The sequence below is a fragment of the Crocodylus siamensis genome, chromosome 1 (assembly GCF_052110815.1).
Source record: "Crocodylus siamensis isolate JL-2025a chromosome 1, ASM5211081v1, whole genome shotgun sequence".
NCBI lineage: Eukaryota > Metazoa > Chordata > Crocodylia > Crocodylidae > Crocodylus > Crocodylus siamensis.
Genome location: NC_143395.1, coordinates 28,285,912 through 28,306,171, shown reverse-complemented (window position 1 = coordinate 28,306,171; position 20,260 = coordinate 28,285,912). Strand labels below are relative to the sequence as shown.

General features: G+C 40.4%; 1 long non-coding RNA gene across 1 annotated transcript in view; it reads left to right on the top strand.

The window, feature by feature from the left end:
• The window catches only part of LOC149872676 (uncharacterized), a 30,289-nt gene extending 11,228 nt beyond the window's left edge, over positions 1 to 19,061 (top strand). The window contains exons 2-3 of the long non-coding RNA XR_016439787.1: positions 17,355 to 17,430; positions 18,885 to 19,061. This is a non-coding gene — a long non-coding RNA (uncharacterized LOC149872676). The remainder of the gene's footprint in view (positions 1 to 17,354; positions 17,431 to 18,884) is intronic.
• Positions 19,062 to 20,260: the final 1,199 nt, after the last annotated feature.

Genomic DNA, 20,260 nt, shown 5'->3' with positions numbered 1-20,260 from the left:
ATTTCAGTGAATATTAGCCATAATAGTAGACACTGAACCAGTGACTGTGGTCATATGACAAGATTAAAACTTTTATTAGCCTTGAGTCATGAGATGGAAGGGATGCAACTAGTATGGGTATGTTTCTTATCAGCAGTGGATACCTCTCTTATCATTCTTACTGCATGATGTCAGAAAAAACCTTAAACCTTGGCCATACCTCAGGTTTAGCCAAATAGATAGAATAAAATATATCTAACCCCCTCCCCACAGAATGACACTGTCCTCTTATATATCCTTAGTACATCCAAAATTCCACCGACGTTGTTCCTTTGTCAATAGTTTGATACCCACTCACCTAAAACACTCAGAATGAAAAATGCAAGGATTAGGCTATACATTATAGCTTAACCTCAGCAGCTGACTGGGTCACTCTGGAAAGAATGATTTTAAGAAGTGGCTACAAAATCATGGTCACTGTTGTTCAGAGATGTTAGTTACTAAAAGCTACCTGGTACATCTACAAGTAGATCCTATTTCACATTCCACTCCCAAATAGCACTTACCCAGCCATGCATGTTTCAATTTTAGACACTATGCACAGTTTGCAACTCTATTTTGTTCCCAGGCAAAATAGAATTAATTTAAATGTCTGGTGGATTTTTTACATGTGTTTAGTGGGACCATTTGTTTAGCTGGGTAAGCACAATTTTCGCATTTACACTGAAATGGAACCTAGCCCCTAACCTCCTTTTTCAGTGTTAATATCAGTGTGTCATTAACTGGCACATCCCACTCTCTTGATCTCTATATGTCTCAAATCCAAAATATTAGGCAATGTAACCACCTCAAACCAACCTCAGCAGCTTGCTAATACCCTTACTTGAGACTGAGAACCTAAAAGCATCACTGGGCATTTACTCAGGGTTGCTGTTAGATGGTAACATTGCCTCAATTCTGAGATGTGGTACATAGTGTGTCCTTCAGGGCAGCATTCATGGGCATTGCACAGAAGTTGTTGACATGTGCTGTCAATTTATTTTGAAATCAAATCAAATAATAATAGGAAACTGTCGATCTAACAAGCAAAGGCAGAGGTCCAAAGGAGGACCCACAACATGAAGAATTAATGGTGGGAAGACGAGGCAATGGAGATTCAAAACCCTCCTGATATCCATGATATGTGTGGTTTCTTCAGAGGCACCAAGCCCATTTATGGTCCGAGCACTCAGGGGCCGACCTGTTTTAGACCTAAAGATGGAGGAGACCTGATCAAGGAAAGAGGAGCCATCAATACCCATTGGAAGACACATTTTGAAGACCTTCTCAATCGAGACTTTTATTGATGAGCATGTTCTCAACTTCCCACAACAACCAGTCAAAGATGATCTCGGAATCCCTCCAAACCTTAATGAAGTAAGGAAAGCCATCAAGCAGATGAATAGTGATAAGGCACCTGAAGCAGATAGAATCCCTATGGAAATCTTCAAGTGCGGGGAGAGGAGTTCACATCACCACTTCATGCCCTCATCTTAAGAATCTGGAATGATGAGGAAATCCTAAACAACCTCAAGGAAATTATGATTGTGACTGTCTTCAAGAAAGAAGACAAATCTAACTGTGGAAACTACAGAAGGATCTCCTTGCTGTCCACCACAAGGAAGATCATTGTGAGAACCATCCTGAACCATCTCCTTCCACTTGCTGAAGAGCTCTCCATGGCATCTCATTGTGGGTTTAGGGCATCAAGAGGCACAACTGACATGAACTTTACAGCTTGCTGGCTGCAGGAAAAATGCCAGGAACAACATAAACCTGCATGGCCTCCTTTGACACCATGAATGACTTTGACTCTGTCAGCCAAGAAGCACTGTGGATATTCCTTCTGAAGTATGGATGCCCACCAAAATCTGTCACTATTCTTTCCTGCTCCATGATGGTATGTGAGCAGTGGTTCTCAGCAATGGATTTATCACAGATCCCTTTGAGGTTAAAATGGGAGTTAAGCAAGGCTGTGTCATCACTCCAATACTCTTCTCAATATTCCTTGCCACGATGCTACATCTGACCACCAACAAGCTTCCAGCCAGAGTGGAGCTAAACTACCAAATGGATGGTAAGCTCTTTAACTTCAGTTGATTCTGAGACAAAACCAAGACCACCCTGACCTCACTCATTTTGCTCCTGGATGCTAATGATGCTGTAATCTGTGCTTACTCAAAAGCAGATCTTCAGGCAATCATCAACATCTTCACCAAGGCATTCAAGAAAATGGGACTGACACTTAACATTCAGAAGACTAAGGTCCTACACCAACAAGCTCCTAATAAACAGTTCCCAGCTCTGGTAATCCAGATCTATGGTGAGAATCTGGAGAACATTGTGTATTTTCTGTACCTCAGAAGCCATCTCTCTCAGAAGACTGACATTAATGCAGAAATCCAACATCACCTCAACTGTGCAGGTGCTGACTTTGGATACCTGAAAAAATGGGTGTTTGAAGATCATGACATTAGATCCAAAACCAAGCTCATAGTTTATCAAGCAGTCATGATCCCCACCTTGCTGTACAGAGCTGAGACATGAACAACATACAGGAGACATCTAAAGTTTTTGTAGAAGTACCATCAGCACTGCCTGTGGAAGATCCTCTTAATCCAGTGGGAAAACACCAACATTAGTGTCATCCTGAAAGCAAACACCATGGGTACTGAGACAATGATCATCCATCAACTTCATTGGCCTGGCCGTGTCATCCAGGTGTCTGACTGCAGACTCCTGAAGCAAGTTTTATTCTCCCAGCTCAGCCAAGGCATACGCTCAAGAGGAGGGTAAAGGAAGTGCTTCAGGGACATCTTCAAAGCCAGCTTAAAAAATGCAATATCAAGGTCAACTCATGGAAGACTATTGCCCAGGACTGCCCCCAAATGAAGTAAGGGTCTGCTGCAGGAATCTCAGTACTTTGAAACCTAACAACAACAGATTCTAAAAAAAGCAGGATCAGCAGAAACAGCCTGTTGCAGACCAAATCAAGAATCCATCACTACCCACCCCATGCAAAAACACATGTATGAATGTCAGTAGAGTCTGTCAATCCTGGATAGACCTCATCAGCCATCTTTGGACACAAAGATAAGACAATCATGGAAGACAATCACCTTTGACTGCTAGGGATTGTCAAAGAAATGATCATGGTGTACATGTAAGAGTTCTAGTCCAGTGCCTGATGAATCCACTTGTGGCTCACAAGCCCAATTCAACAGAGACACGGCTTATTACAAATTTCATAGATCTGATCCACGTGTTGTCTCAGTTGGAGTCCAAATTTAAAGCATGCTATTTCTTCTTTCTCACTTTGTTTCCATCTTCTGAATCAAAGCAGCTACACATTGTGCTATACCCCATGCCAGATGTTCCCTCCAGATCAGATAGGATTCTGTGTGTTCCTTCCAGCTTTCCATATGGATGTTGAAAGATTTCATATTATTTTTACACACATTGTGGTACTACCATAAAGGGTGATCCCACTTTTTAGAGCCATCTCAAATCTCACTGTACAAAATATTGTTGGGATACATTCCTCCCATTCTTCAGACATGTCTGGGCATTTCAACCTCCTCATGATAGTGGTTTCTAAGTGTGTCAGTCCTGCATGCTCTATCACCTCTGTATTTGGTATCTTCCCACTTTATTTTTAGTATCTTACACAGGCATCTTATGTGGAAACTGTTCAATCTCTTGATGTGCCTAGCACATGTAGTTCACATTTCTGAACCATAAAGCAAAAAAGACAGCACACAAGATTTGCATCTTCAAGATTTGCATAGTCATGCTCAGTGTTGCCATCATAGATTTGCATCTTCATCTCACTTGATAATTTACTATTATTCCATGCATGTTTCTGTAATAGCCTGAAAACCTTAGCTGCTTTCATGATTCTATTAGTCAGTTGACTATGGAGGTGAAGATGCTGCTGATCGTGGAACCCAACTAACAAAAGCTGTTGATGATGCCAAGAGATTTTCCCTCCAGAGTGATGTCGAGTAGTCTTTTTTCCACCCCTTGGTACATAATTACAGTCTTCTTAGACTTGTTGTCAAACCAAAGCTTTTGCATGACTTAGAAAATCTACCTAAGAGATTTTGTAAGAAAGATTCACTGTGGGAAACCAAGACTGCAACATCCGCAACCAGGAAATCTCTCAGAACCAGCTTTCACTATGGTTTTCATCCTAAATCCTGTGATGTTGAACAAGCCTCCATCTAGTCTGGTTCAAAGATAAATATCATCATCACTGCTGTCCTTGAATGCATCAAAAAGCAGTAATGAAAAGTAGAAGTTAAAGAGTTCCAGGGCTAAGACATAGCCCATTGTTGATATAAAAGGCATTTGAGTCCTTGTTTTAATACACTACAGTTGCCTTCATATTTTGATGTAATGAGTGAATGATTTTCAACAACTCAGGGGGGATAACCCAGTTTCTTCAGAACAGTAAAAAGTCCCTGTCTGTTGACTGTATTGAAGGCCTTTGTCAGATCAATGAAGGCTATGTACAGTGTTATTTGTCTCTCTCTATATTTCTCTTGCAGATTCTTGATCAAAAATATCATATCAATAGTGGAGTCTCCTGAGCAAAAACCACATGGACTTCAGCATAGATTCTTTCACCTAGATTCTTACAGCCTATGGAGCTTTTGATACCTTTGTACATACCATGGCTATCACCTATGTCAGTTTCTGAATATCATCGCAGAGTTTCAGCCAAAAATCTTGGGTGCACCTCCTAGCTTCCTTTTGCATTTGTCTTAGAACTTTTCTCCACTTTGTAAAGGTTATGGTGTTCAGAGCTTTCTTGTAGATAGTTAATGCTGTTCTGTTGTTCTTAACCAGTGGTAGAAGGGTTTCAGAGTGCTTTTCCAACAGCCTACATTTTCCTTGCATTTTTGCCAAATGCTGTTACAGCAGCATTGTGCATCTTAATTTTTAAGCTTTCCCAGGATAGGTGCAGGGGGAGTCTGGCTTCTGGGGCCCTGCACCTCTGACTGATAACAGGCAAAACTCATGACTGATGTGGGTGCTTGTGCAACTGTGTCTGCTTGGGGGGTGTGAAATTTACTGCAGGCCTGGGTGCTAGGCCCTACCAGGCCACCAAAGCCTGCCAACTGTATGTATGTCTCTTAGGGTACAGGGGCAGGTGAAAAGAACTACTGCAGGCCTGGGTGTTGGGCCTGGCCAGGCCTCAAAGCCTGCCAGCTGTCAAAGACTTGTGATTTACACCATATTTCGTTGGACTGGGCTTCACCAGAGCCAAGAGCATTTCAAGCCATGGTGACCCAATAGCTCAGCACCACTCACTATGTGTGTGTACCCCACCCCGCAAAGGATTCATGTGGTAATTAACCCCAACTCATGAGTGGAATCAGTGTTCTTGTCAAAAGTCCTCTGGAAAGCTCAGAAAAATGTATGCAGATGAAGGACAGGGCAACATGGTCTAGCTTCATCTCAGGAAGGGTAGGGCCACACTGATCATATATCCCAGGCTAAGAGAGGGGCTAACAGAGGAATTCTGAGATAACTGCATGCAATCTTGTGACTCACCATGACTTGAAAGAGAGTCAGCATTAAGAAGGAATGCACTTAATGCACACTACTGTATGTCTTAGTCAGATAGGCTACACTAACCAATTATTGTGGTAGGTTCTCATTAGCATTTTCCCAATGTAGGCAATGTTCTATAGTCATGCTCAGTGTTGCCACCATTTAATCAGCTTCACAGTTGGTTTCCATTGCTGAAGTGTAACGATAGGCAGAAGTTTAATAATAGGCAATGTATTTAGTGAGATTTCACTATTTGTGATGATAAGATAAGGAGCTTTTTCCCCATGCTATGCCAAGTGGGAAAAATAATCTTTTCTTGTATTCAAGTTAGTATGGTAATTTTCCCAGCAAAGCAGGTGTTAGTAAAACATAGGTTTTGACTTGCACAGAGTTTTAACACTTATTGGCTATTTTCATTTATATTACTAATTCCGTGTTTGCCCAGAATACTAGGTCAGTTCTCAAAACTACATTCAACTCTTGCATTGAATTTGCCAAGTATTATAATGTTCTCAGTTCTGTGAGTTTTCTCAATCTCTTTTCCAAGTTGTTGATAAAAAATATTTTTATCTTTGTTGTTGGCTTAAAGAGTAGGCACATAGATACTAAATAAAGCCATTCTGTGTGTGAACTCTGAGCATCATAAGTCAACTAGACACAGCAATGGGGCTTTCACAGGAAGACAGTAAGTTTTTTCTAAACTTAGCAAAGCCTACTCCCTGTTCTCCTACTGGCTTCCCATGCCAGAATCTAGTGTAGTCATTCTCTTGAATAGAACCTGTATCTGAGAGCCAAGTTTCTGATAATTCAGGTATATTAATTTCAAGTCTAACCAATGCATAGTTTAGTAGTGCCATTTTCTATAAATCAGAGTCTAAATCAAATCCAGGGGTCAGAGTCCAAACATTCCAGCATGCAAGTCACTTCATTTTATTTTGGCCAGGATAGACTGAGTTGGGGCATGATTTTTTTCACCTACCTTTCCTACAGCCTTCCTCAGGAGAGGTAAGCAGGCCACCCATGAATAGGATTGCTTGGCCATCTTGGTATCTGCCTCAGGTTCCTTATGTCCCTTATGAAGTCTTGTGATCAACGCACCAAGGCCTTCAATTTTTATGCCTAAGCAAGACTAGGGAGAAGTAGAGGCTGCACTAATCCTACCCTTCCCACTATAGATCATTAAGAGTCCAAAGGCTAGACTGTGTCCAACTATTCTGTGCCTCAATGCTTGTAACTTCTACCACAAAGCAACAGATTAAGGCTGTAGCTGACTGCCTAATGCCTCAGGAAGGGTGCATTTCTGTCAGAATGATGCCCCTTAGCCTTTCTCCAACCAAAGAGAACCCACAAGGCAGTGGGGATTAAGGTTTTGAGTAATTTGCCTTACTCTGCAGGTTGCAACAATGTGGTATTTTATAGGAGCTACCCTGCCACAAATAGCTCCACCATGTTATTGTCAGGTCCTCTAGTCATACCTAGGACCACAAATGAAATAAATTGTATGTCACTACCTGAAGAATTTTCTCTGTGGTATCTTCAGGTGGTAATAACAATGCTATAAATAGTGAACTCATTCAGGAATTAGCAGGGAAGCTTCTTGGAGTCCTATGAAATGGTTCAGTTTCAGGCCCCTTTCCTAGACAACTATCCTATAAATTAAACTGGAGGCACAGGATGAAAAAACTACACTGTATATGTTTTTGGCACCTTGGAAAGCAACTTTTCATGCTTCATCATAAAATGTTTCCCTTTTGAGGAGCAGAGACATTGTTCACAGGTAGTAAGAGTAAAAACAAAAACCATGTCCATATAACAATGGAGATGGAAGTTAGATGAACACCTTGCTGGGGTCGTTTGACCCCAGTACTCTTTCCTGCCATGGCAGGGGGTCGGACTAGATGATCTGCTCAGGTCCCTTCCAACCCTAGAAACTGTGAAACTATGAAACAAGAAAATGAAAGAATCATTTAATTTGTTCAAATGGATGACTGCTGTCCTATCCAAGTTTCTGGTTTCAGAATAGGATAAATTTTATCCAAGTTTCCTTGGATAGGAAACCTGGATAAAATTTCATTGTAAATTTTAAATAGGAAGGTATATTCACATGAGTTATGAAAAAGAAAGAGGATTAAACCAAGGCACAACGCCACTAGCTGTTTCTTGAAATTCTCTAATAACTTATAATTAAGGGAACAATTCCATCTTTTTTTTCAAGCACTGCTACCAAGAAAACACCTCTTACAGAAAACTTCCCCCCACTGAAGTAATGAGACTTTAAATAGAACAATGGTTAAGAAATGGTCAAAAAAATAAATTAGTAAATAAGCACTAAGAACCATAATAAACAGAGCATGAAGTCATTTACCACAGTATAATAAACCCTGAAACATATATATAATTCAAGGGGATCCTGATCTACTCAGGACTCAGGGCATGGCTTGAATTGCCCTAATACCAGCTACGGCTGTGCGAAGCTTCAGGTGCTGATTTGATGTGGAGGAGATTTGGCCCGATTTGGTGGCAAAAACTCCAAATCTGAATTGAATCAGGTGACCAATGAAAAGATCTGAATCAATTCAAAGCTCTCCAAATTGATTGGGATCGATTTGGAAAAAATTCAGAGAGCTTCCATGATTCGGACAGTCCCTACTCATGCAGCAGAGAGCTGGAGCCAGACTCAGAGATGATAAGTAGCTGATAAGTACCTGATAAGTAGGGGGAGAGAGGGGACCATGGGGGACCCCCTGCCAGGCCCCATCTGCTGCCTGCTCCCCAAGCCCCCCAACCCCTGCCCATCCCCCTAGCCCCCGAGTGGCTGCCCTGCCCAGCCCCAGCTCTCAGTGCTTTAAAAAAAAGCCCCCACTCACTGGGTGCTGCTAGGCCGGAGGCAATCCCCACTGCCCCATGCTGCATGGGGGGCTCTGCTATGAGCTCCTGGACACTGCCCTCGCCCCCGCCCCCAGCCCTGCCATGGCTGCCCCGCCGGCTCCAGCTCTGGCCCTTTAAGAGAAAAAAAATGAAAAACCTGAGACTCACCAGGTCCTGCAGTGGGCTCAGGGCTTCAGGAGGCTCATGGAAGAGCCCCCCACCATGCAGGAACTGGTGAGCCTAGGGTTTAGTTGTTTTTTTTTTTCATTAAAAGGCCAGAGCTGGGGTGAGTAAGGCAGCTACGGGTGGGGCTGGGACAGTTGGGGGGGGTTGGGGCTTGTGAAGAGCCCCCCATGCAGCGTGGGACAGTGGGGAGCAGTGGGCAGGTGGGGCAGCCATTGCTGGGGCTGGAAGAGTTGGCCGGGGATGGACCTGTGTGATTTGGAGATTTGGAAGCAGCCAAATCTCTGAATCAGGTTCAGTTGAATGGATTCGGGACAGTGATTCAAATCACTGAATTGAATCACTATCCCCTGAATTGGTCAAATCCAAATCGAATCGAGTCTGCTTCGATGCATTCCAATTAGAGCACTAACTATCACATCTATAGGCAGCCAGTGAGTTTTGTCATACTCTAAATGTATATATTTTCGTCCCTGCTTTTAAGGAAACTTATTTTTTTCACTTAGCTCTTGGTGCTTGAATACTTTCCATTGCAGTGTCACCTGACATTACTATATGACCCTTTCACCATATTCAAAGAACCATACAGTAGATCACAGTATTGTACACTACATGTTTTCTTTCACATTAACCCAAGTATATCAATCCACTACTCAGAAAATAGGAGACTGTGCCCAAAAAAGGCTGTTAAAAGATGAGTGCACAACTTTGACTGGTCATTTGTTGGTACAGGACATTATTTGACATTAGACAAAGCAGTATTGTACTCACATGGATACATGTTTCACTTTAATAATAATATTTATATATACAAATTAGAAATCTAAATTGGTATGAATCAACATGAATGCTAAAACCATTCTCATGGTCATTTCATTTGTGTTTACATACAGTGCCTGGAAACAATGAATAATGACCTGTGCTTTATACTTTATTGCATTTTACTTGAGCATTTACCCAAACAATCATAACTGTGGCTAGATCACCTGCAAACACAGCTGAATCAAGCTTTTGGTGAAACTTGAAACTAGTCATAACAGTGGCTGTTTCTCCCATGTTTTCAAGTGACATGATTCCATAATATATGTAAGGTGTTTTATTTTACTGTTTCCATTCTACATGCATTACCCAAAGCTGTGCATAATGGGGTCTTGGAAGAAAAAAAATATTTCTCTCTTCACATAGGATCTAAATGATTTTTCCCAAAAGAAAACTGACACATGACATGACCTTCTTCCTCCTCAGATCTTTCCATCTCTCTCGCAATACAAGTCTTTCCTCATTCTATACAGTCACAAACACAAAAGGTTTTTTTCTACTGTCCTCTTATTCCTTCTCTTGTACAGTGACCACATCTGCTTCTATTCTTCTTACATCTACTGTGATCACCTCCCTTATTCTTGTCCTTAACTTCTGTCTCCCCAGGGGCTCTTTCACCTCACAAATATTCTCGTCTTTCTTTTCCCAACAGTTGTCTTTGATGGACTCTCAATCCTCTTCTTGAAGCCTTGTATTCCATTGTCTTCTATTACTATGCTTTGTCCTAGTTTTCTTCCTATTTTTTTAATTGCTTTTTCAGTATGTTCTTCAGGGGATGCTTCTCAACCTCACTTCAACTTGCTGTGGGAGTACCCCTCCTTATCTATAGATAATTTCATCTGCAAGTATAAATTCAACTGGCATCTGCCTGTTGATGACTCACAGAACTAGCTTTCTACTTCAGACCTTTCTCCTTCTGTTCAAGAAAAATACTGTTCCACCTTTTTGAGATCTTCTCCTTGAAATCTAGCTATTACCTAAAACTCAACAGAGGCAAAAACTCTTAATATTCTTTCTTAACCCTTCCTTCCATGACCTCCTTTTTATGCTTAACAATGAGGAAAACCACCATTGGCTGCATCCAGACATGCACAGCCATGCGGTATGTGGTGCCACACGTTCAGCTGTTCTTCATGCTACAACGGAGCAGCATGGAGGGTTTTTCTCACCACAGAGAAAAAAAGCAGAGCAGCACACACACAGAGAGTGTGCGCTGCTCAAAAGAAGAGCCAGGCCGCCAGGGGCTGCACTGCAGCTGCCACCAGGCTTTGTGTGGTAGAATCGCTGCTGCTGCAGCCCCAGGAGGCCCCCAGGAGGCATCCCAGTGCTGGTCCCAACCTCCCCTACCACCCCCGTGGTAACTTGCCACACACCAAAGCATGGATGGCATGGGCATTCCCTGGGACCATCTAGTGGTGCCACAAGGTGCTGCTAGTTGTCTCTGAGGAACCAAACATGCATGGGCATTTTGTCTGTCACCCAAGCCTCTAACTGTGGCAACATCCCCAACTGCCTCAGTTATTCAGTGATTCCTGTCTCTACAGGTCCTTTGAAACGTCATGCTCTTTTGTTTGGAAGAAATTACCCTGAAGCATCTGTAAGCCTGTGTCGTGGTTCTCCTTAAATCACTCCTTCTTGTGATGCTTAATAGAAATTAGACAATTATTCAGCTACAAATGTGCTGAGACTGTGGTCACTTGCAAATAAAGGGGAGTGATTCTTCTTCTTTATTCATTACTGGTGAAGCCTCACCTGGAGTAGTCTGTCCAGTTTTGGGCCCCCCACTTCAAGAAGGATGTGGACATATTGGAAGGAGTTCAACAGAGAGTAGCAACAATTCCTGGAAAACGTGACTTATGAAGAAAAGCTGAAAGAATGAGATTATTTAGTCTGGGGAAGAGAATATTGAGAGGGGATTTGACAACAGTCTTCAACTACGTGGTTGTAAAGGGTTATAAAGGGAATGGGGATAGACATTTCTCTATGGCTGTAGGGGACATAACTAGGAGCAATGGTCTTAAGCTGAAGCAGAGGAAATTACTTTGGAGATGAGCAGGGATTGCTTTTTCTGGGTTTCCTCCATAATTAACTCAGTGGCAGGGCCTGGTATATGCTTAGGGCTACCGTGCTCACCTTTAAAACTCTAGTTTAATTATAAGTGCTGATCTTTATCAAAGAGGGCTAGAAATATAGGAAGTGCTCAACCCTTTGGTTAATGAAAGTCTTATGTTAATCAATACCAATCACCATGGCAATTTGTGTCTTGGCATAATCTAGCCTGTACTTAGAGCTACCTCTGGAGACCATCTGAACTCTTTAGTTGATCAAGAATGTGGTTGCTTTCTAAGATTGTTGGTGAGGTAAAAGTATTCTTAAATTCTTCAAAATGCTTCTCCCCCACTTATGTCATCTGGTGTGTTTTTTGGCTTAAGTGTAAACCAGCCAGCCTTCATTCAGTTGCTGATCTCTTCTTTGCACTGCTCAACCTTGAGCATATATTAATAGAAGAGGATATCTATTTTTGTGGTACCTCATATGCTCTCTTTGTAGATTTATATTGAACAGGGAAAAAAACATATTTTGCAGGAAGGAGAGGTGGGGGCTTCATATGAGATTATAAGGATCTGGTGCATGTCATGCACATCATTATCTGATAAAAATGGTTTGCATAATTGTTTTATTCTCCAGTAAGAAGCCAAACTAAAAGAGCCCAGATATTTGCTAATTTTCTTGCCTTCGTAGTCAGATAAGGCTGGCAATAAAACAGGAGATAATAAGGCAGTGTGTATATCCCTCCAGAAATGTCTACCGTAATACTGAAGGCAGACTTTGAGGGCTAAAATACTGTATTTATGTGCCTATTCCCATGAAGAGAAAATATCATGTTTGGCATCTAAAGGAATCTGGATGACATAAAATTATAAATATGGTGGTATATATAAATATAAATAAAGGTAGTATAACCCTAAGACCATGAAGAACAAAAAGAAAACAGATGGATATTCAATAAAATATGTCAAAGCTCCTTGAACAGTTAAACCATCCCCCTAAAAACTGTCTACTGTAACTCTAGTATATAGAACCTATTAAGTCACTGTTAGGAGATAGAGTGATCAGTAATTTGGACAAAAGGCAATAAACAAATTATAGAGATCAAATTGTATCTGTTTAGAGCCACTGCCATATTTTCCCCAAAGTAGTAGGTTTCCGGTTCTTATAGGAAACTCAATTTGCTAATATACTTTCCAAGAATATAGACTTGCATACAAATTCCTAATGGTTTTCACAGGCAATCCATAAAGAGATTGGAGTGGGCCACCCAAAATCCTATACCAGGAAATCAAAGGATGGTCTGTGATAATACCTTTAATAAACAAACAAACAAACAAAATCAGTGGAATGTCATAGGTTGATCACAGTAAGTATTGCAAAATGGAAGTAATACTAATCTTTCATTAAATTATTCACACATATTCTGTAGTTAGCAAACACATAGAATCTCAGTAGAAAACTGGAAAAATGTCTATGCTTGCATTCATCTGTAGACTGTATAGCCAAGGGTCATTAGTTTAACCTGATAGTGACGGGTTTCTCTCTTTCTCTCAATAGTCTGCTGAAACTTCATGTCAGCAGCCAAATTGAGAAAATAACCAGTAGCCAGTAATCTCGTTCACTCAGGGCCAGAGATCCATTCAGGTCCAGAATGCATCATTTTATGAGACTCTTTAGTGAGGACATAACAATTCTGCAGATGATACTATATAAAGCATGAGGTGAGAGCACATTCCCTAAAGAAAAGGTCCATAGGAGAGAACACTATTCAGAGGACCACTGCTAAAAGGCAGTAAAGGGAAGGGTAATTTATAAGTCATATAGGAAAAGAAATGCACTCCAGGGAACTAAAGCTAGAGATGGGGAGATAATCCCTTAGATAAGAAGTTCTGGAATCCCCCAACTTGGTGGTCATCCTCATCCTATGATTTATATAATGAAATACGAAACTGGGTTAGACACCAGTATTTCAGGATATTTTTCTGGGTAGTCTTTTTTACAAATATAAGCTCGCTAGCCAAACTGGTGTGCCTGCTATCTCACCCAGGGTTCTGTTATAATGGGATAACAAAGGCAAGGATTCCAATATTTTTCTCTGACCTCTGTGAAGAAACCCTTCATTGGTACATGTGGCGGTATCAGAAGCAAAATTAACTTTTTTTTTTTATGGAAAAACTCTGGGCTTTGCAGTGTTATCCCTTCAATAATGAAGCTTTTTCTGCCTGAAGGATAACTTTAGCACTTGAATCCTGTTATTTTTTTTAGGGACCTTTCTTAGACTGAGCCTACCCAACTCTGCCACTGCAGGAAGATCTGTCAGTCACAACAGACTACTAAATGAGTCCTTCTATTGAGAAATCGATCAGGGGTCCTACCCTGGTTTTAAAAATACTTTTCCTGGTGTTTACATAATTAACAAATATACCAGAAAAAATATAAAATATATAAATATAATAAATAATTTCCCAAATAATTGAAATACATACTTTTACAATATAAAACCATTTTTACAAAAATATTTTGGGGTCCTCACATATTCATGGGGCTAGGCAATTCTTATGGAACATGACATTTCAGTTTTGTGGGACTAGAAATAATAAGAAAACTCCAAATCCTAAAGGTGAGTTTTTTCACAATGACATGAACCAGGATTATATGGAAGCATCCTTTTTTCTCTTTTATGGTCTTTTAAAATTGCTAATTTGTCATTGATTTTTATAGACTGTTGTGCTGGCTGGCATTTTTGGCCATATTGTTTCTGTTTGTTTTTTGTTTGTCTTTCTTTTTCTTTTTAACCTGAGCTAGCCACTCCATGTTCCTTACCTTATTCAGGTAATGTAAAAAAGCACATCTGTAACCCTGGGTAAGAAGCAATATATTAACTCACCTGGAAAACTGCAAGCCACCAATCACTGCATGACTTTCATTATTCAGTTGATGTTTCTTAAGTGAAATAAAAAATACTTCTTGCTCAACCACATTTAAGCATGATATGTTAATCTATCATGAAACTAACCATCCCATATAAGGAGAATTCAGGGACACATTTGGTCGCCTACAATATGGAACATACGTTTTTATACACTTTTGCGTAGACTGTAGGGCAATTTTCCATCAGGTCTGTCCACATAATGTTGTACTTACCATGATGCTGTCAGCAAGGAAACAGTCCCAGATTGTTGACATAGGGCAGATTGCCTGAGTGTATATGCATTATGAAATAATCCTGGAAACTTAAAGCTGACACTTGTCATTCCACACACCTGCATATTCAGGGAATAGAAAGCCTTCCTGTCCTTGACGATGCCCACATCCTGTGCAGGTGCATGGAGAAGGATGTGCATACAACTGATAATACTCTATGCAGCTAGCAAATTAGCTATGTTTCAGAAGTCAGGCACTATTCAAAGTTGATACTGCTTAGCTGTCATTCAAAAGAACCATTGTTTAGAGTCTCTGTATCAGTTTTGGGGAGCCATTAACAGTGGTAAGGCTTTTCCCACCTTTCATTCCAAAGTAAGTGTTTAATGCGATTCATTGCACAGAGAGCTATTGATATGCAAACAGAGCACAGGCTAAAATGTGGTCTCTGTAATAATGTTTAGACATTAGTTTAACAAGATCCCCAAGAGTTGTTGTAAATCTCTTTAGCCCACAACTGTGCAGTCACTTGAGGTTGTTGAAGGATCTCTGACTGCCTTGAGATGTGGAAGAATTGTCTTAGCCATTGCTTACAGTACTGAGGCCCCTACAGCTGTCCTCCTCCCCTACCCATCAAGGCCTACATTTGAGATGGATACTCTTCTGAGCTGCCACTGCAACCTCTGGCACCATAGAAGATGAAAAAGTCTAGAGTTGAGATGGGAGTGCCCTACAGAGGAATTTTTCCATTCCCATACTTTTGATAACCACTGTGGAACACTGCTGGCATCCTAAACTGTTCTAAATGAAGCCCCCGACAAACAAGTAACTATTTGTCCCTGTCTTCACTTGGCTGTGCTGCACAATTGACCTGTTCACATCTTCCTCTGCCTAGAAATCCTCAGAATGTGTGCTTATATATTGCCTACTTATTAACAAAAAAGCCTAAGGAGCCTAAGCTATAGGAAGAAAATATCTGCCTATAATAAACTCAGATGCATTAACACATAAAATGGTCACAGCTCTGCTGTGGTAATTGTGTCATTAACTATTGGAAAACACTGGGTGAACAAACATACTCTCGGAGTAGGATTAAGAGAGGAGGGAGAACTGCTATTCTGGACCATGCAGCAGCTGTAACACAGTAACAGTTACTGTGCAGGGGCTTGTAGCTATACAAATGTAGGAAGACTACTTCAACTTTAACCTTGCTTCATCTAGCATTGAAGTCAGGGAGATTAGCTCACTTGTATAGCTACCGGCTCACATGCATGTACCAGTTCCAGTGTAACAGCTACTACAGCTTTCCATCTACATTTGAAGGCACTGATGGTAAAAACTAATTGCCTGAGGGTGGCAGCATCATTTCTTTTCAAGCAGCAAGGAGGGAGTCACTTGGCTTCATGGCTCATAATCTACCAGATTCCTTCTAAACTCTTCATTCCAAAGGTGTTAACAACTCGGTCTCATTTTTCAATATACATCATAGCACTAATTGGCTTTTCATTTTCTTCTGAAATTCTGCTGCTCCTTTTAATATAGCTCCTATTTCAAAGACATGCAGATTGTTTTTAATTCTACCTAGAAACATAAACTCAGGTGTGGAAACATTAACTGAGTTAAACATCAACTCAGGTGTGGGAATAATTTTCAGTGATGCATTGTCAAGGCACTCAAGAAGGCTAGTTTTGTTTTCTGCATCTTAAATAGATATATATTTAATTCTACTGATAACAAGACAAAAAGAAACAACATCTTTTGATTATTGTTGCTCAGTTCGTTGTGTTTTTTATACTGAATACATGATATAGCAAATTCTATTTGTTTTGCTTCAATCTTGAACTGCATAATATAACCCTAGTTCTTTAGCATATTAGTAAAGCTACCAGTTTCTTTTTACCTAAAGAAAAATGTGTGTTGTGTTATATGTGATGATGCACCATATTTATACATATATACAGTCTCTAAAGACCTGCATGTATGGTGCTTACACGAAGAAAAAAGAAGGGAGTGAATCCCATCTTCCTCGTCCATAAATCTGGGGAGGAAAAAAGAAACAAACTTGGGGTTCTGCAAAAAACAGAGTGGAGCAGGGGAAGGAGAGTGTAGGATAGAAACATATACTGGCATCATTGAAGATTCAAGCCCTGGTTCAGGAAAATACTTAGGCAAATACTTAACTTTTAGCATGTATTTGAGTCTTACTGAATTTGATGTTGTCTCACTGCATGCTTAACTACTCTTCCTGAAAAAGGGGAGACCCATTCCTTAGGCAAACCTCATCGGGGTGCGGGAGGAGAGCATATAGCTTTTGGGATGGGAAGACCCTCTTCTATGCACCGCAGAACTTTCCTGCAATGCATCAGTGGAGCCTGCTGTCCTTCATTCCTGACAGTTACATGTCCAAATCCAGCAGTCCTTATTCTGCTCTACAATACAGATACTGAAGTTTGGTGTTAATCCCATGTGGAGTAACATTGTCAGGCACCTAATAAAAACAAATCAGTTTCTGTCCTACTAGAAGTCTATTTATTTTTGGCTTCTGACTCTGGATGAAATGCTCTCTTTTCTGACTCATTGTGGGTGTCATAAGAAGGAGGAAACACTGTCTGGCACAGTTCTTCATACAGAATGTCATTTATTTTATAATTCAAACTAACACACCACGGTATAATGTGCGTTGTAACATTTCTTCTCCTTTTCCTTTTTCAAAGTGCTGTGGGAAAAGCATAGGGAATAAACTGAAGCTCATCATTAATGGAGACAGCAAATGCCCCATCTGAAACCCAGGTGGGTTTGGCAGATGGATGTGGAAGTTGTAAACTAAATGTATCAATACAGCATGCAAGCTGGTGAATGCTAACTGCCTGAGTTATTTTTGGGTAGCTAAGCTGATTACTATTTTCTATAATGGTAAGTGAATTTGGTCTCCCAGATTTTAAATTTACATTTGACTTTTTTCTGAGCAAAATGTCACTTAGAAATGAATGCTACAACAGAAGACTGGAGAAGGGAGAAGAAAAAGAACACAAATAATAAAAGATTTGTATTGAGTTTATAAAAGTGTACGTTTAAAATATTTACAAACTGCTGTTTGCTATACATCTTTTTATTATCTGATTTGTAGATAATATTACTTTCTGTATGCATAACAAGCAACTCTGTACAGAATGCCAGCTTAAGACACATGCCCATCTATATTCCATTAAAAAGGCCTCACTGGCCACGTCTATACGTGCCCCTGACTGCACAGTGCCCCCTGGAACTGCGCAGTCTGGCGGCGCATAGGTCATTTTCAACCCTACTGCACAGCAGCAACAAGCTACTCGTTGCTACTGCTCAGTAGCAGTGGTATCATCCTTAGTACTCACCAACACTATATCACCATAGCCACAAGCTATGTCACCGTACCTTGGCACTACGGCAATGTAGCATCTTGTGTAGACATTCCCACTAGCACTTCATTGGTACACAGGTCTTGTTTCTGTCCTATTCATGAGTTTTTCTCTATGGCAAAAGAGAGAATACACTGGCTTGCTAGCATATTTGCAGAAAGCTGTCTGAATATACCTCAAGCAAACTTGCTTTAAACTACCAAATGGGGGGTGGAGGAATCTGAATATGTCTTCATGATGTTGCTTCAGCTCTTATCCCAACTCGAATGCATTGCTCCATACCAATAGCTGAAGTTTGTTTACCTACATTTGTTTTTCCTCCATCTTGGTGCAGAAAGTTGCTCTGAAGAAGAAAAGATGAAATGACAGCTACATAGCTTGAGTAGCACTACTGTCATGCCATTTCATCTGTGCAAGGTTTATGCCTAAATATACTTTTCAAAGCCCAGGAGTGGAGATAGCATGTAACCAAATCTTTAAACTCCACACCTGAAGAACTGAGATTTCATTTAGAACATCTCATTTTGAAACTCAGACCCACCCATGAATAAACTTTGCACCATGATATTAGCAGAGCGACAACATAAACTTAAGTTCCTGATACAGGTTTCCCTTCTATTCCTTCAGGATCAATAGAGGAAGTTACATGGAAGTCTGAGTGGACTCAGACTGAGCAGTGTGCTTATTCATATTAACAAAAGGCACTGCTGCACTTCCAACTAGTTTTGTCTTGAGTTCTTATTTATCATCTCAAAGCTAATGTGAAGATTTTTCTGTACCTAAGCCCATGGAAATATTTTTTCCATAGCCCAAGGCTGCTAACAAATACTGGTTTTGTCTATTTTTCAGTTTCTGAACTTTGCAGCCAGCCAGAGAGCGATTACACCTTCCAATCTTACAGCAATAGTATCCTACTCACCTTCCTGTCCTATGAGACAATGCCTGGTTTTAAGATGCTTAATGCAGATTCCCAGAGCTACCTTTGAAAAGTGGCAGAAGAGAACACTTCACTCTTAAATTCCAAAATCCATGACTTTAGGTAAGTGCTTTGCCCATCTTGCGCTCCCTTATGATTTCATAAACAGCTTTTGCCTGTTCCAGAAGTCACTGAAGCATATACTTAGCAGAGTTCCAATCAGTTCATCTTGTGGCAAGTTATCTCCCACTGCAGCCTTAACCAAGAGATTTCTAGCCTTGCTTGAATGACTAAATTGGCCATAAATTTTTCACACCACTCCTAATATTATTTCAGAATTCTATTATCAGACAGGCGATCACCATTGCACAAGTTTCAGCAATTTACACAGCATGACAAGTCTATGTATAGTCATAATTTTCTGTACTTTTTAGCTATCTTTTTTTCTTCTTTTTTTACATGCTGGCACTATTGTCAGAGAGAAGTATGGCTACGCTGCTGAATGATGAATTATGCATTATCATACTGTTGCCGCATCTCCTGCAATATGTTGTCTACAGCAGGGATCTTTCGCAACTTTTGTAATGCTGAATTCTGCATCCTATTCTGGCTTTCCTGATGTCTACACAGTCTGAAAGGGGAGAGAAAGAGATGGCAATAATTCTGTTGTGGGTGGGTGATGTTGAATAAGTAACTGACTTAGCAAAAAAAAAAAAAAGAGTTGTGCAGGTGGTGCCCTACTACTGCTTCATATAAAGAGCTCTTGAAAGCTTTTCTTGATACTCCTTCCTTCCTTTGCCTCATAATTTTATAACCAGAAGGGCCACTTATACTTTGTATTCTTTCCATTGTGCATTCTCTTGTACTTGACCATACTGCATATGTCAGTCACTACCACACCATACTCCTATGACCCCTGGGTACTTCCTGTATTGGCTGCATGTTGCTCTGCTACACTAAGAGATATGGGGTTTAATTCATCCTTAGTTAACTCTATTTCTGTCAATAAAATTACATCAAATTAATTTGGTGCATATTGTACTTATCAACTGGTATAAAGTGTTACATAGAAAACATATGCCCCTTGAGAAAGGGAACAGCATCAAAACATAATGTATTCTAGAAGAATTAAACCATCTGAAGGTGAAGAGAGAGAAGTGCAACAAAGTGGGAAGAACTGAAGAATCTACACTGGCCAACAGTTATTCCAGGCATACAATATTCAAAGCTTAGGGGAAATCTGTGGTATTTTCAGATTGATAAATGCTGAAAATTTTAATTATTGCTACTACAGATATGTTTCCTAATG